This window comes from Wyeomyia smithii, chromosome 3, assembly GCF_029784165.1.
Source record: "Wyeomyia smithii strain HCP4-BCI-WySm-NY-G18 chromosome 3, ASM2978416v1, whole genome shotgun sequence".
Lineage (NCBI taxonomy): Eukaryota > Metazoa > Arthropoda > Insecta > Diptera > Culicidae > Wyeomyia > Wyeomyia smithii.
Window position 1 is genome coordinate 5,784,250 of NC_073696.1, and position 17,846 is coordinate 5,802,095.

The following is a 17,846-nucleotide window of genomic DNA, read 5'->3' on the forward strand; positions in this document are numbered from 1 at the left end:
ATTAATTTTCAAATAAAAATGAGAAGGTTACAGAACATTGAATTAATTTTTAATTCCTCAATCCGGTTATCAATTTGTAGCTACGTCAAAGAAATTACGACTGTGTAATATCACAGAAACGCACACCGAAAGACCGTTCAAGTTATTTCTAGGTATCAGCAATCAAATCGAGACAATTATGAATATCGCCTGATTTCTGTTATCAGCGTAGCGAAGCAAATCAATACTCGTGAAACGGCACCTATTGAAAAAAATGAAAACAAGTTCGTACGCTACGTTCGCAGCTTCAATAACTCGTGGCCCCGGGACGAGCGGTAGTGCCATTGCACTGCGGACATCGGACTGCGCGTTCTGAATTTGGTAATACCTAAAGCCAATCCCTACGTCGGAATCTAATTGTATGACGCAAAAGCATTTACTGCGCCATTGTACTTCAGTAGAATCCTACCTGCCGACGGTTCTCATATCATGAGTGAAATTTCAATCTCCCAATAAAGGGCCAGAAGAAACCACCCAACTGTCTTTATAGGTTACTGAATACGTTACTCAAAAATACTGATCAAAGCCGATAAAACTAGTAATGAAAAATTTTGTGATGTTTAAAAAAAAAAACATCCTAGCACTGAGCTCTACTGGGTACGGTTATCCTGCGTCATATACATAATCAATTACCGCAAATTGCGGAGACGTGCATTTCGTAAAACCCTCTGTTGCGATAAACGGGTTCATTCACAGCTGATTATAATCAGCCGCTTTCCAAATGCAATAGGTTACCGCAAAAGATATCAACGAGGCCACATAGCAAACCTGGAATTCCCTACAATATAATATTTTTTTTTAATACTCACCCGCACAGGTCAGTTTCCGTCCGGCCGTTTTTTCTTCACTTTTTGTCAATGAAGAAATCAGCCGATTTTGTTCAGCTTTCCGAGCTGCTTAACGTTTGTCGTTTTTTTTTTGTAAATAAGACCAAAAAGGGAGTTGATTGTGAATAAATTTTAAGACTTTTAAGATGATATTGTTGATCTATTGTTTTATCGACCATTTGCTGCATAATAGGTTTTCACAAGATAAAAATTTCATAAATTCAGAGTCCTTAACTTCCAAAATCACCCGATGAAAAAAACTCAAACTCAAATTGTAATCAGTCATGCTGTCAGTCGATGCATTGCCAGAAATAGATTTACAATTCTGCTAACGACCGTATAATTTGCTGATGCTTAAGATTACTCGGAATATTGCATGACATCTGGACATCCCACATCGTTCATTATGATGATTATTTTGCAACCACGAACCGACCTAAAACAATGTAAAACCAAAAAAAAACATAAAGTAATAATTACCTCAACCGAAGAATAACCTTCAATCTTAAGCACTAAATAAACGTTTGCTATCTTGAAACAAAAAATCCACGTTCATTCATGCTTATTAATGGCGACAGCAGCGTAACTACAATCGGACCCTGTAGACGTTCATATCGTAGTACCTTGAACGTAGAAGATATATTTACAGTTCTAACCGCCCCCTCCCATCGATCACTCTTTCATGTCATTTCCGCCCAACCCAGTTGGTGAAGTGGTTGGTGAACGATTACGCGCTTTACACATCATATTTTATTCGCATTTCGCAGAACTATTGCAAACAATTATTATGAAATTCGGTTTTGTTTCCAAGCGATACATGAACCATTTGTCTTTAAAATGTACCTATTACCAAAGTGTTTCGAATTTTGTTTGTAGCATGAGAATTTCACTATTTAGAAAAAATACTCAAATGCACCCAGCATGCGGGACAAAAGTACGCAGTTTACGGGGCAAAAGTTCGCACTGCCTGAACAGTGTATTTATTAAACTATCCTCAATAAATTTAATTGTTTTTGCTCGTTTTGCACTGATTCTTTTTAGTTGCGTTAGAGCGTTGCCCCGAAACAATTTTCTTATTTCCGGAAATCCAGTTTTCTGAGAATATGTTCCGAATCTTAGAAACTTTATTAGATTGGGGGGGGGGGGGGGGGGGGCATTTTGGGTTGTTTCCTAGAATCCGAAAGTCGACATCTTGGAACCCAAAATGGCGTCTGGTGTCATTAAATAGTCTCAGAGCATCATCCCGATCCCGAGAATACCCATATTTTTTTCCAGAAATCGGAAGTCGCTTTTTGGCATCCAAAATGTCGTTTTACACGCTCTGGACATCATCTCGATTACGAAAATACACTTATTGGAGGGTATTTGACCATCTTAGGTTGTTTTCTAGAAACCGAAAGTTGACATATTGCCATTCAAAATGGCGTCTGTGGGCTTCATCCCGGTTGCGGAAATAAATATTGGATGGTATTTGACCTCGTTTTTTCAGTGTTTCTATGGCTTCTAGAAGCCCCAATCTATCGCGGAAGGACCATTTTGATAGCATATCAACAAAACCATTAAAATGGTTGTAAGATTCTATTAATTGAATCATAAAACCATAATATTCCTTAGTTTCGGAGCATATTCGCATATCACTGGTTATTCTTGAGTAATTTTTGTCCAAAAACATTGTTATTAAACGCATTTTTTCATTACGGTTAATGGCACTTGGTGCGTACTTTTGCCCCAGAATGAATTTTCCTGCTGGATTGAGTTTTATGACAAACTTCAAAATATTTTCGGCAAAACAAATTCACACTACAAACCACAATTATACGAAAGTTTTTTGGGTTCTGTTGATTTCGAGTTTCTGTAGTTTTCAAATAGGTCAATCATAGTTCCCAAAACTAAGAAAATTAGATCAAAACAGCTCAAAACCCAATTTTTCTCATAGCTTTGCACCATTTAAACCAGGGGGGATCTATCTGTCAAACATCGTGTAACCAACATATTCGGCAACATGGCGTTTGTTTTGGTTTTTGTTCTTTTTAGTCATGAAATTGATCGATGTGAAATATTATATAATTGGAACGTTTTTTATCAGAACGCGAGAAACCGCGGAAAACTTTCATGAATGTGTTGTGTATTGATTATTTTCCCCCTGCGATAACGCACACATATATGGAATTTGACAGCAGTGAATCCCCTCTGATTTAAACGGAATCTTATGTGTTTACATTAGCAATACTCAGAGGGAGAGATATGCGGAGAGAGTGTTGTGAGCCAAACGAACATGTCAAAATTCGAGCCAAACGAACAAGAAAGGTAACACATTGAAAGGTATTGCAATAAGGGTCGATAAAGAATCGATTTATTTTTACACGTTTTTCATGTTTTATTGCTAAAACATGAATTGAGAATGCTCCAAAGTTGCTTCATCACAGTGATTTTAAGCTGGTGGTTCTCAAACCCTTTGTATAGTCTACAGAATAATGATGAAAGTATATAAAATAAACATAAACATAAAAATTAACACCTTCACGGTTTTTGTGATGCACTTTATTCTTCCCCAGGACTTACACCGTCACCATCAGTTATACGAGCCGAATAAAAAAGTTAGTAAACATTGCGCTCTGAGAAGAGATCTGGCACCTCTGATATGTGAAACCTAGTTGCTAAATAAGCGGTTTTTTCATCGCTTATCTCTCCCTCTGAGGATCTCTAGTTTACATGTGTGATTACCTGACGTTATAATACTGCAAATTCATTCAATATTGCCAGTTTATTTCGCTCGTATGTTTTGAAAAGGCCAATGCGTACTTTTACCCCGTGCGTACTTTTGCCCCTCACTATTCTATTGGAAGAAACGATGAGAAAAAACAAGGCACACACTAACAGGCGCATTGGCGGAGGTAAAGAGAATAACACTGATAGGGTAATTACGTTGCAAACGAAAGAATTTCATTTAAGTCAAAATTGAATTCAAATAGAGACAAAGTTACTTTAGCATGTTTGGTGTTGCAGCAAAAATAATCTTTCACATACAGATTCTTCTTAAAATTTTGGTAAAAAAATTCGAAAGCAAAAATTAAATCTTGTACCTATAATAAGCAGGGCCGGAGTTTTTGATTTGATTTGGAGTTTTGAAGGCTCAGAGGTCAAGTAACTTGAAAGGGCCCCCTTTTTAGTTATCAAAATTTTAATGAAGGGATATGCCATACACAAATAGAAGTTAGTGAAAGGTAATAGAATTTATTTTAATTTTCTTTTTTCAAAACTTCCCAGAAGTAAAACAACTGTTTCACGTTCCTTCCATCGCGCTATAAACCGTATTCGACTAAAATGCACCAGACAGAAATGATCAATGATCACCAAAAATTCATTCTAAAGCAGGTATCAGACGAAGCAAATATTTGCTGTTTTTCAATACAGATTTAATTTTGTGCAAATAAAAATCGTACCAAAAATAGCAAATATTTGCTTCATCTAATACCTGCTTAAGTCGGATATCCTTCAAAAACTCCCTGGGAATAAATAAACACATAGGGTATCGGATGTATTATCGTCAGGTTTTACCTATTACCGTTAGGGGGGTAAATGATGTCCAAGATCGTTAATTTCTTGCATGATGGTTCTTCATAATGCAGAGTACTTCTCTGCAAAATGAAAGTTCTCTATGACTTTATTAACCCCCCGGACGATAATGAGTAAAACCTGACGATAATAGAGCCGATACCCTATTTGCTATATTTTTGCAAAGTTGGTACATTCCTTTCCTAGGCTTTCCCATCAATCCTCTGTAGTACTTACGTCATATACTCTTAACTTTTTCAAATCTTGGTCGTTTTTGAAGGCCTTTCCTGTTTCCGAAGCTTGCTTTATAATCGTCTAGAATTCTCCTGACGAGTTTGACGGATTTACCTCCTTCAGCACAAAACAACATCGCTGGATGCATTCTTCTTTATATTATATATATTCGGGTATTCAAACCCGAAACCCGAACCCGACCCGTACCCTTCGGGTTCGGGTTTGAACATTTTTGAAAGTGTCGGCTACGGGTCGGGTTCGGGTTTGGTGGAAAAAAAAATTCGGGTTCGGGTCGGATTCGGGTTTGAAAATGTCGACTATATCAAATAAGCATATTTATAAGATAATGATGTCTAATATCATGCAACTGCCAAAATCACTAACATTTCAATACCTTTCGAGGCCCAAAGCTTCAGCGCAGCCTCAAATCGGTTCAAAAAATCGACCCCAAAAAAAAAAAAAAAAATCGGGTTTGAGTCGGATTCGGGTTTCACAAAAATGAAATTTTCTGGTTCAGGTCAGATTCGGGTTTGATCGGATCAAAAAAAGTTTCGGGTTCGGGTTTCAACTGAAAAAAAAAAATCGGCTACGGGTCGGGTACGGGTTTGAAAAAAGCCAAACCCGACCATCTCTATTTGCCACATCAACCTCGCCTGCTACACCAAGTACTTCTTGGTGAATTTGCCGAACTTTTACTTCCGAAACATATCCGGAAGATCCAACGTAAACGCCGACGTAAATCTTCAGGCCGGAGATCTTCTTGGTGCTCGTTTCAATGTATGTCTAGGATGAAATCCTTGAACTTCTCACTTTCAAATCGCGTGGCCATTAAATGTTGAACAATAGGAGAAAACTTATTTTAAACCAGTTTTTTTCAAGGAAATTATCAAGCAAAGAAAATACAAAGTTGATAACCTCTAAAACAATATGAACAGTGCTGCTGTTCCAATCATAGTAGTCCCATGTTTTACATAAACCCTATGCACGCTGGGACAACTATGCTTGGAAGGGCAGAGTATGCCATTAAAATGCATGGGAAAAAATTTGGGCCCGACCATGCTTCGTTACTCCGGATCCTGGATATGCGAAACCGGATGATTTTGTTGCTAATTTTCATAGAGAAGCATAAAACGTCGAAATCTGATTTCATGCCTAAACATATTTTTTTGATAAAAACGACCTTCTTATTCACTTTTAGCATATTATATGTGATGTCATTAGAGTGAGCTTGTGCATTGGTTTAGCGAAGTTCCACAAAGAACCATCCATAAGATAGAACAAATTCGCCATCTTCAAAGTAGCTTCCGCTTTGTCTATAGCGGCGCCGGCTACATCCTTACGATCGGTTAGGGAAGTAAAGACGAAAGTGTTACAATCGTTGTTGGCAGAGACCGAATTTACCTCTGCATCACTAACGACTATAATGGAAAGAAAGGTTACTTTTGTGACCGTGGTCAGTGACGGTTTTTTTTTTACTTTAACGTTCTCTTTTATTCTTCTAAATAATGTTAGGGTTGAAAATTGGTCACTTCAATTTGCCGTATAATTTTTATCCAGAGTAGGCAGTGTGACTTTGCACTCGTATCCAAGTGAGTTTTAAAACATGCTTGTGCATCTATTTTCGGTTTGCACGTTAAACCCTACTAACAGTGCAGTACACTTGAGTTAGATTTGAGTTTGAATCCTGCATAAAGCAACATCCATATTTTACGTAACGCAAAAATCCAATTTTTAAACCCCCACCCCCCATATGTGACGTAACGTAACGCCAACGCCTACCCCCCATAAAAATTACGTAACACTGTAGGAGAATTTGCCTAGCAAAAATGCTAGTTTTTGGAGAGTCTCCTCAGAGATTTTTCGTTACGTAACGCTGATCTCCCCTATGTAACAAATCGTAACGCTCAAGAATACTCTCCCTCCCATCTATGAGCGTTACGTAATTTATGGATGCCGCCTAACAACAATTGCATGAAAAACGAATTGCGATGAAATTCGCGCCGCGTCTGCTGCAACCGTTTTTTTTGCATTGTCCTTTGAAATCATAATCGATCTAAAAACAAAGCTCGTCGCGTCACATCATCGCCTGCATCGTTGATTACATCGTGCACTGCATGCTTTGCACGCATTTAAACTCAATCGATCAGAGTGTGCGGTGCAAAAAAACTCAAACTATCGAGAAGAAGCAGATTCAAGTTGAATTCAAATCTGGAAAAGTGTTACTCAGTTCAACTTTGCATGAGTTCATGCCATCACTGTTTTTATCGTGTATCAAAAAACTCTGGATACCCCTTATTTTACTACACGCACGCCAAGTTGGTAAACTGTGGGCAAATCAACCGTCACCAACTTAATAGTGTTGTAAAAATGTTTGGAAAACGTTTGTCGACTGCCAGGAAGACAGGGTCGAAATTCGAAGGCCGCAAAAACGATGAAAAGAGTGGCCAGCAGTTTCAAGCGGAATCCTAAGCAAGCTGGGAGTGTCGTCTACAACTGTGATGCGAGCTAAAAAACGAGGCGGACTGTCCACTTACAAATAGGTGGCGACTCCAAATCGTGACGGTAAGCAAAACAAGTCGGCCAGACAATGATCGCGAAAGCTGTGATTGTATGGTAGGTACAGGATGATGAAACTTACGTCTAGGCAGACTTTAAACAGCTTCATGGATAGGAATATTATACGGCAAATGGAAGAGGAAAGGTGGCAAAGATTTTCAAACATATTAAGCTGTCAAAGTTTGAGAAGAAATATCTCGTGTGGCAGGCCATCTGTTCCTGTAGTTTGAAGAGCAACATTTTCATCACGAAAAATTCCGTCAACCAGGAAATTCATGTGCAGGAGTGCCTGGAAAAACGCCAGTTGCCTTTCCTCAAGCAACACAGTTGTTCCGTTCTGTTTTGGCCGGATTCGGCACCTTGCCATTGCGGAAAAAAAAAGGCTTGAAAGTGGTATGCCGCAAAAAACGTCCAGGACATGAACCTTACCAACACACCAGAGCTCCGCCTGGGCTATCGTCAAGCGGAACTTAAAGAAGACGTGAAAGACAGTTGCTAACGAAATGTTCTAGGTTTACTGGGGTTCTGCGGCGAACAAAGTGCCCAAGAAGGCTCTACAAAACTTGATCGAAGAAGTCAAGAGAAAGGTGCGGCAATTCACATTCGCTAAGTCATTATTCTTTCTTTATTCTGTACGAATTAAAAAATGATTCAATTTCTTAATAAAAAATGACCCATTTACTTTTTTTTTTCATTTGACCAATTTTTTGCCGTAACACATATATGAACTCTACTGCTTTTTTTACCGAGTCTTGTTAGTTAACCTGCCAAATATCGGCAATTAAAACTGTCTGGATTCCTGGAGAGGTATTTATTCAACTGCGTGGGACTTTTTTCTGGAATTTAGCGAGAGGGATGTTACCGATTGCATGTTGAAGCGGACTCTGTAATTTTGAGGCTACGAGTTCCTCCAAATGTCATTAGAGTAGTTTACATATATTCCATTAAGTAGAGTAGTTTACATATTTTCCATTTGTCAAAAAAAAAAAAAAGGCAAAAGTTACGAATTTAGGTGTATCGAAGACAATAGTAAATGTCAGCAATGACCTACGATGATTGAATTCATAATTACAATTCTCGATTTTGTATTATTTTTCATAACATTTTCGACGAGAAATTAGAATAAATTAGCCACAAAAGTTGACAACGACCTATGATGCTATAGAGGTGTTTTGATACTACTCTTCATGGGTAAAATAGAACTGTGACCGCTTTGATAGCCCGCTTTGCTCAAATTTCGCACGACAAATTTTTCGAGAAGACAGCTTTTGAGCAGTATATTTTAAATAGGGTAACCGCTCCTATATTCATCTCAGTACCTATTAGGGTGGGGAAAAATGATTGATTTTTCAGAACCAAGTTTTTTTGCTTTCTTTCGGGGCCCCAAACAATCCTAAACTTACCGGAAGTCGATTGGTTTTGTCTCCGCTTGGCGCATTGCTATTCAAATTTGTATGAAAATTTATGTGGGAAAAACTACTTTTTTGCGTTTACCTTTCTAGAGAGCTCAATAATGATCTAATAATGCACTACATTATGTAAAAGTATAGTATTTTAGATGCCTAACAACTTTGCAGAAGGCACTGAAGAGCTAGGATGACTCTAAGAAGAGCTATAGCTGTTCAAAGTTGAGTATGTCGATTTAAATGCAAAAAATCTTGTTTTCTGCCAACATTACCAATGTACCGGCGTCAGTAGGATTTCCATCAGAAATAACTTGTCGTAACGAGTTTATACACTCAGCTGGATCAAACGAACGAATTCAGTTCAATATTCTAGGCGCAGGTAGAATCTACAACGTGTTTCAGAGGTAACTTCTGATGGAAATCTGACTCTGAATCCGGTACACTGGTAGTGTTGGCAGAAAAAATGATTTGCAACATAAATTTCGACATACTCAACTTTGAACAGCTCCAGTATTTTTTTGAGACACCCTAGCTCTTTGATGTCTTCAGCCAAGTTGTTGGGCATCAGAAAACCTACCATTTGAAGTCATGAAACTTATGGTTTGAGCCACCTTGATCTTTTTAGAATGGAAAATGCAAAAAAGTTGTTTTTTTCATACAAATCTCCATGTAAATTTGAAATGCAATGCGCCAAGCGGAGACAAAACCAATCGACTTCCGATAAATTTAGGATTGTTTGGGACCCCAATTAGAACTAAAAAAACTTGGTTCTGGCTTTCTGCTATTAAGTTTCGTTTTTTCCATATAACGATTCCCCACCCTAGTACCTATATTCATCTAATCACGCCTTTTGGATCAATTTATCGTCAAATTTTACCATATTTTCAACGTACAACTTTCAACCACTTGGCAAAATCGAGAAGCAAATAGATTTACTTACAAACATTTGTAGAAACTCGACGATCAATTGAACAAATAAGAGAAATAAGATGAATATAGGTGCAGCTAGCTGTTGAGATGAATAATGGAGCAGTTCCCCTATGAAAAGTCGATTTCTATTGGCACCATGATGTCTCTATCCGACCAATTTAGTAGTAAATTAGGGGGCCGTTCCTAAACCACGTGGTCATATTTTGATCACTTTTTATACACCTCGTACCCCCGTGGTCTTTCGTGGTCTATTGGTCAACCCCCCCTCCGACTTTAACCACGTGGTCTTTTCATTTGTCATGTACCAATATGCATTTTCCTCCATGATAGGTAAATTTTTTGTTATTAAGCTTTTAGTATATTCTATATTACGAAGAAAAAAATGCAAAAGCTTGATTCTTGACTTAGTGGCAACAATACATCATAAGTCAGGAAAAATAACCACGTGGTCATTTCGTAACTTCCCCACCCCCGTGCGTAGTCTTTCGTGGTCTTTTGACAAACCCCCCCGTTCCCCTCTTTAAGAACACATGGTGAAAATATACATGCTGAAAATATTTTATAAATAACTTTATTTTATAAATAACTTAGCTTTATAAATTAGAAATAACTTTCGTGAACATTTGTACGTCTCTGGGGTTGACTTGGGCAGACGAACGCGCTCGTCGTCGCTCTCTCGCAATCGATAAAACTAGAATAGCGTTGTGGCAAAAAATTAACAGAATTATAGATGCCTCATTATTAAAAAAAGCCTTACTTAAGCCCTGAAATTTTTTGGTGAAATTGGTGAAAAGTAAATCTCCTGATTTGTTTTAATATAGTTTGTGTACATGAGAATAAACTGTTTGTCGTTGACCAAATGCAGCCGCACGTTCAATCTGAAAAAAATCTTAGTGAATCTTTAGCCTTTCTCCAAAAAAAATATGTTTAATGAATAACCCTCACGTGCTCCCCACCATATCAGCCAAATTTCATTCCAATCATTAGTTCAAATTAGTTCAGATAATAATGACATTTTCTTCATCGTGTTGAACTGGAAACACTCTGTATGTCTTTAGTAACTGTATTGCAAGGGGTAAATAAATTTAAACAAATTCAATGCACTGCGTACAAGTTTGTCGCCTTCGGCTATAAATTAAGTGCAAAGAAGATCAACAGGAAAAAACGTAGTCCTAAGATTCTCACTTTCCCCTTGACCAAGAGCAGCATAGTTAAGTAACTGGCAGCAGTTTAGAGGCACAAACAGTCTAATCACGACTTGTTCCTTCGCTGATAACCACTTCAACGGGTTCAAAGTCCAGCGGATCAGAAAATCACAAACGGAAACAGTGACCATAAGAAGTTGGCTTAGAACAGACAATTTTCTCGAGCCAGCCAGTGTCAATCCTTCGGGAGCGTGATCCGTGCCGTGCGTGCGTCTTCATTTGTCTCTCTCTCTTCACGCCAATGAAATAGATTGCTTATCACCTCGGTTATCACAATTGCAGTGAGTTATTTACGGTGCGCCGGCTGGTTTGGGTCCGAAAATGCTCTGTTGCTACTTAAAGTTAGAAGATGTCAAACCCTCTCCTGAACCGTTGTTCGTTCGCACTGCTTGTTTAGCTGCTCGATTGCCCATCCGCGGGCTAGGAAACTTTGAACTCCTCCGACTGATATTGGATGCTATCATCCAACAACAAGTGGCGGCACTCATACCTACACCCCAACCGTGTTCGATTGTATTGGACCCGGCTTGCGCTGTGTTTATTCTATAATGAGACTAAAATATATAAAACAACTAGCCGGTATCACGAATAAATTGAGTAATACCGGCCCCAGACTGGGGTGTGATTTTTTCAATTCTCCTATTCAAACCCTTGGGACGCGTGGCTTGCACATACGGCGCAGAGTTGGTTTGGTAGAGTTAATGATTAGATTATTGTTTTCGGTTGAAGAGACGGGTGTGTGTGTGAGTGTGTGGGCTTCACAAAACGTCTCGGCCTCGCAAGTACCGGTCGGTTCTATTGGATCAGATTTGGTGTTTCAGTGTCAACTGGTGCATTGAAACGTGTGGTACTCTCTCTCTATCTGTCTTCCTGGAAGTGTACATTTTTGTTTAGTGTCTTGTGTTCTGTTTGCCGAGCCGACGCGGCTTACTCAAGAAATGTGAGTTTTGTTGAAAGCTTTTGTTCTCAATCCATTGCATGTTGTTTCTATTGTGTGTGAACGCGGTTTATATTGCGACGTGACTTTTTTTTGCTGCAAGAACGACCTACGATATGGGTCGTGTTTACTTCGGAACTTCATCTTATGGAGGTTGTTTTCGAAGCGGCATGGATTCACGTGAAGATTTTTTTCTACTTTTATCTACCATATTCAGACTATTTTAGTTCAAGTTGTGTCAATAGTGCGTTATTTAGTTTCAAGTTTTTTTGTATGACAATGGGTTGAATTGGCGTAAATAATTAGAGAAACAGGGGGAAAATACATTTTGTTCTCTAACGTAGGCAATACTGAAGCAACACAACTAAACGCTTATATCGTTCCAAACGTTTTACTGAGAAATTCGATCTGCATAACGGCTTCTGTCAATGTCAGAGAATTAGAAACAGCTGAAAATTGATAGTAAAACAGAAAGGTTTTTAATCATTTGTGCTTGATACTTCCGAAAAAGAATCAATAGCAGTGTTATTTCTTCCTTCGAATCGAGATCAAGAATCATTGATTTTGCCTAATCTTTTCTATCAAGAAATAATACAAAAAAGGTTAGGCCTAATCAGTGAATATTCATTTATTAAATTGAGTAAACTCTAAATAAGCGATTTGAAAACAAAAAAAAACATTAAAAACATGCCGCGTAAATCCTGAAATTCGCATAAAATATGCGTAAATTCGCATAAGAAAGGCCTTAGTGTACTGCGAACAACGAAAGTTTTCTTATACTAGGCATGGTAACCTCCGCTTGATGAACTTGAACAAATTTTCAGATAATAACCGATCAACATTTCGATTGAAATTTTTGTAATGAAAATAGGGTTTTGTTCTAACTTTTCCGCGTAATGCTTTGAAAATTGAAGTTTGTGTAGTACGGTGCAAAACAGTATCAATACTTATTGCTGAAATCCTTTGAAATGAACTCATTTATTGATGTTGCTTCAGGCATTGTAGAATCGAAATATATACATTTGTCCTTGAATTATTTAGGATTAGATTGAGAATGTTATTCGAAGCAGATATAAAAGTGGTTTGAACAAATTAGAAGATATGTTGTCCTTTCATATTGATTCTAAAAGACAATGTGAAAGGGTTGGAAGTGGTGTTGGCTATACGAGAAATTTAATTTTTCTTGAAATGATCCTGGTCCTTATGTAATGCAGTAAGAAATAATAGAGACACTATACCGATCAAATGAACCGTTTGGCTTTGAAGGCATATTTCAATACCATAATACCATCAGCTTTTTACGTGGGTTGCTTTTGTTAATAACACAAAAACGGTACAAGATATCAACCTCATTTCAATCATGTTTTCTGTTCTAGGACACATGTAATCATATATCAGTTAAAAAAATCATTATTTTTGGTGTAAATATGTACTAAAAATTTAATATATTGTGATTTGAGCTTTAGAATAACCACTATCATATTCAGTAAAAGTTAAAGCGTTTTGGGACATTTCTGCGTCATTTTTTTTAACTCAATTTAGTCTTTTTTTACGCGGTTTCATAAAAATTTGGAACCCTCTTTGTAAAAAAAACTTACTGTGTTTATATGAAGCTTGTTTTCACGATTTTTAAAAAATGTTCCATGAGATGATTATTTAAGTTTATTTAATTTTTTTTTCTTAAAAAAAACCTTTCAAGGTGTATATTTTTTGAAAAGAAAAAGACATTATCTACAACTTTGCCGAAAACATCACATCGATCAAACAAACCGTTTTAACTCTGAACATATTCATCATCAACAATACCTTTTTACATTTTTCAAAAATGAGTCGTGATTTCAAAAAAACAATAGCACAAAATTGCTTTTTTGTGGCATCGCTCCACTGCACAATGGTTCAGAAACCGAATTCAGAAGGAAACTTATGTCTAGAGCTCTATAGCAATATTTTAAAGAAAAACTTTCTTCTACAGAGTTTTACAGATAACAAAGCGCTTTTTTTAAATATTATCAAAAAATATGGTGACCCAATTTTTCGAAGAAATCAAGTATCTTGCTTTTTTATCCCTGTATATAGAAGAAAAGTTGTTAAACAATATTATAGTTTCGTTAATTTCAAGTAACTTTTTGGAAAAAAGTTTTTTTCTATCTTTGAAAATAACCTGTTTTTATCGAATCAAAATTATTAATGTTTTTCATTTGTTTGTCATTGGGGCAAACATAAATAATATCTTTTGGTCCTAATTTGAGGGCACATTTGTCTCTATACATGAAAAATTGTTTAAAAATATGTTATGTTTTTTTATACTTGAGTAAATTCAATTGAAAAAAATGACAAAAGTTACAATAAACTAACATATTTCTTCTATCTACGGTAAAAAAGTTAGATACTTAATTTCATCGAAAATTTGGGTCTCCCTAATTTTTGATAATTTTTAAATAAGCGCTTTATCATATGTAACAACTTTGTAGAGGAAAGTTTTTCTCTAAAATATTGTCTAGTAGAGCTCTCGAATTTCTCGAATACCCTCCTAAATTCGGTTTCTGGATCACTGTGCACTGGCTTTATTCAAAGTGTTTTAGCCCAAAATCCTTTGGTTGTACAGAAAACTACCTGAGAATGCTTAGGATTGTTGCTACACATACATGTATATCCTGCATTTGGTACTTAGAACAAATTTGTTATGTTATATTATAAACAAACATGGAAACTTGTGGAAACTATTTTTTTTTGCGTGATTTTTGTGTTGTATACTCTAAAATAATTGTTTGAATTAAGTTACTCTTGTCGAATCGTATTAATCATATGGAGCTGTCAATGACTTGCCTATCCAACAGACTGATGCATAATAAATTATAAATAGAAGCTGAATTTGATTCAAGGTTAATACAAATTTCGAACTCTTTTTATGTCCAAGGTTATCAAAGTTAGCCAAGGGGAGGTCGAAAACTGAATAACAGCGAGACAGAAAATAGTAGGAGGGTGGTATTCAAGACACGACCGCATGACGTTGACTACCGTATTCTTATATTCCATTAAAACAAATATATTCCATTAAAACAAATAGTAGTGCCGATTATTCTTGTTTACTGGTTAGTCCGTCCAGAATTCCAGACATTTTAGTATTTTGCAGTAGTCATGTACTACTAAGGGGCCATCCACCACATACCACGTGGACAGCTTTGGGGGGGGGGGGGTCTGTGTGATGTCCACGGTCCATACAAAATTTTTAGAATTTATATGTGCAGTTGTCCACGGGGGGGTGGTTAAAATCGTTAAAAAACTGTCCACGTGGTATGTGGATGGCCCCTAACAGCCACCAGCATTACGGGTGAAACCAGCACGAGATGACCGGTACTATTTTGTCTTTCCTCCTTTCAGCTGCTAACACCTAGCGTCCGTATGTAACCGGTACGGTTTACTGATGGGGGGAAATGTTCGAACGGTACCTTTGATACCAAGGCTTCGTCAGTTAGTTAGATAGAAGGAGGGGCTAAGTAGAAAATAGAATGACAAGGAAGTATCGGAAACAGAAAGTGACAACAACAATAACAACAAAGTCAGATCGATTGTATCCGTTAGTGTCGACTGTGCTTGGGAAGAGAGGTAGTGATTGGCTGCGCGGTATGATTTAGACAATCGATATTAATCACCAATTTTTCAATAGTGTATCTCAAACAATAGTTTGTTTTTGTTACATAAATTTAACCGTAAAAGAATTACTGATCGATTGATGCCAAAACCTCGAAAACCTGACCACTTTTCCCTGGTTGAATTACTAGATTTTCAAATTCAGGCGCCTAACTTCGATATAGACGTTAGTCAACGTCAAAAATATCTTTGATAAAAGTTTGTATACAAGTTACAACGTTTGTGACCTGCGCTCAAATAAATGTTGGAAAATAACACTTTATTTTTATTATTAATCATTTATCTTGCCTTTCGACGACACTCGCTGTCACTGGACTTGTTTAGTGCTAACATCTGCATATACGCTGTCGAACAACCAATAATATTAACAAAACGGCTAGAACTTTTTGACGTAGGACTACGTCTTTGTTTTCTATACTAGATTACACTTTGTGAAAATGAAAATGAAACTGGCAAATGTTGCGTCAGATTTCAAACGGTTATAGCAAGCGAACGACTTAATGCATCTTAGTCGTTTATATTTCGGTGGATAGATAAAATGTGTAACAATTTTTTGATATTATGTTCAACATTGTTGCTTTACTGCTTAATGGTGAAAAAAGGTGAAAAGTTCCAAGGTCAAGCTTTCCCATACATTTCCCTTGTTCTTGGCTTGCTTCCCAAGCACAGATAACAATAACATGGACGAAATAAATTCCACTGCCTACATATTTTGACTCAACAAAGTGTTTTGGTTTGTTTGTCTTTGTCTAAGCTGCGTGGCCACGCCTTAATGGTAAAAATCGACGCTGAACTCGATACAAAAGACTGCGTGTGGAAAATTCAGCTTCAGTTTAGTTTGTTCCACAATAGCGAGTGCGGTGCAGCTGTTAAAGCTTTGCGACATTGAGAAACGAGAGCTGCATACGAGTCAACTTCCAGGCACCGCGGAGCATGTTACCTGTATTCTGCACACGGCAGCAATAATAACCATCGTACGCTGCAGGATATTTTGCTGGCACAGCTGCTGGAGGGCACAGCGGAGAGCAAATTTTATACGCGGCCAACAGAATAATCTATGCTACCGGTGGTGCTGTGATCATCAGCATTCTGTAGCATACATTTCGAGCTGAAGATTACGAAATCGTTTCTTTTTAGAGCTATAAAATGATGAAGATAAGAGTTATAAGAATTTTCACAACTACTACTAGTGTGAAATGTTCATCTATTTCTAAATAATCATTTTTACAATAACGACCAGGGCGCACCAGAGATAAACGGTAGTGTCGCTTATGAATAGTTTATCACAACAAGATATAACCCACATTTCAAGAATTTACACTGCTAAATTGAGTGATTTTTCGGTTTAATTGTTTGTTTGTGTTCACTCGAACACCGTTATCAGTCAAATATTAGCAACGAAAATTAGTTAATCTAAGAACCAGAGTGATTTTCGCAGCGGGAAAGCAAAAACTTTCTTTTGATGCTTATGAAAATCACTCAGTAGTATTGAAGATGTATTGGTTTGTTTCTCTTTCTTTCTATAAGCTACGTGACCACGCCTTAATGGTAAAAATCGACGCTGAACTCGATACAAAAGATTGCGTGTGGAAAATTCAGCTTCAGTTTAGTTTGTTCCACAATAGCGAGTGCGGTGCAGCTGTTAAAGCTTTGCGACATTGAGAAACGAGAGCTGCATACGAGTCAACTTCCAGGCACCGTGGAGCATGTTACCTGTATTCTGCACACGGCAGCAATAATAACCATTGTACGCTGCAGGATATTTTGCTGGCACAGCTGCTGGAGGGCACAGCGGAGAGCAAATTTTATACGCGGCCAACAAAATAATCGATGCTACCGGTGGTGCTGTGATCATCAGCATTCTGTAGCATACATTTCGAGCTGAAGATTACGAAATCGGTTCTTTTTAGAGCTATAAAATGATGAAGATAAGAGTTATAAGAATTTTCACAACTACTACTAGTGTGAAATGTTCATCTATTTCTAAATAATCATTTTTACAATAACGACCCGGGGCACCAGAGATAAACGGTAGTGTCGCTTATGAATAGTTTATCACAACAAGATATAACCCACATTTCAAGAATTTACACTGCTAAATTGAGTGATTTTTCGGTTTAATTGTTTGTTTGTGTTCACTCGAACACCGTTATCAGTCAAATATTAGCAACGAAAATTAGTTAATCTAAGAACCAGAGTGATTTTCGCAGCGGGAAAGCAAAAACTTTCTTTTGATGCTTATGAAAATCACTCAGTAGTATTGAAGATGTATTGGTTTGTTTCTCTTTCTTTCTATAAGCTACGTGACCACGCCTTAATGGTAAAAATCGACGCTGAACTCGATACAAAAGATTGCGTGTGGAAAATTCAGCTTCAGTTTAGTTTGTTCCACAATAGCGAGTGCGGTGCAGCTGTTAAAGCTTTGCGACATTGAGAAACGAGAGCTGCATACGAGTCAACTTCCAGGCACCGTGGAGCATGTTACCTGTATTCTGCACACGGCAGC

At 37.4% G+C, this 17,846-nt stretch overlaps 1 protein-coding gene and 1 long non-coding RNA gene across 3 annotated transcripts in view; one reads left to right on the plus strand and one right to left on the minus strand.

Moving 5' to 3' along the window:
• Positions 1–17,846, plus strand: part of LOC129726485 (very long-chain-fatty-acid--CoA ligase bubblegum) — a 53,775-nt gene that overhangs the window by 1,351 nt on the left and 34,578 nt on the right. Inside the window, exon 1 of one of the 2 annotated variants that reach the window (XM_055683239.1) lies at positions 11,535–11,692. The exons of the other annotated variant lie outside the window; for it this stretch is intronic. The gene's annotated coding sequence lies outside the window, so the exon portion shown is untranslated. Of the gene's footprint in view, positions 1–11,534; positions 11,693–17,846 lie in introns of those variants that run through there. 2 annotated transcript variants of the gene reach the window in all.
• LOC129726488 (uncharacterized) lies at positions 10,138–11,263 on the minus strand. Its single transcript, XR_008728348.1, has 3 exons — positions 10,487–11,263; positions 10,305–10,425; positions 10,138–10,238 (listed from the first exon to the last, which is right to left on the minus strand). It is a non-coding gene; the product is annotated as an uncharacterized LOC129726488 (long non-coding RNA).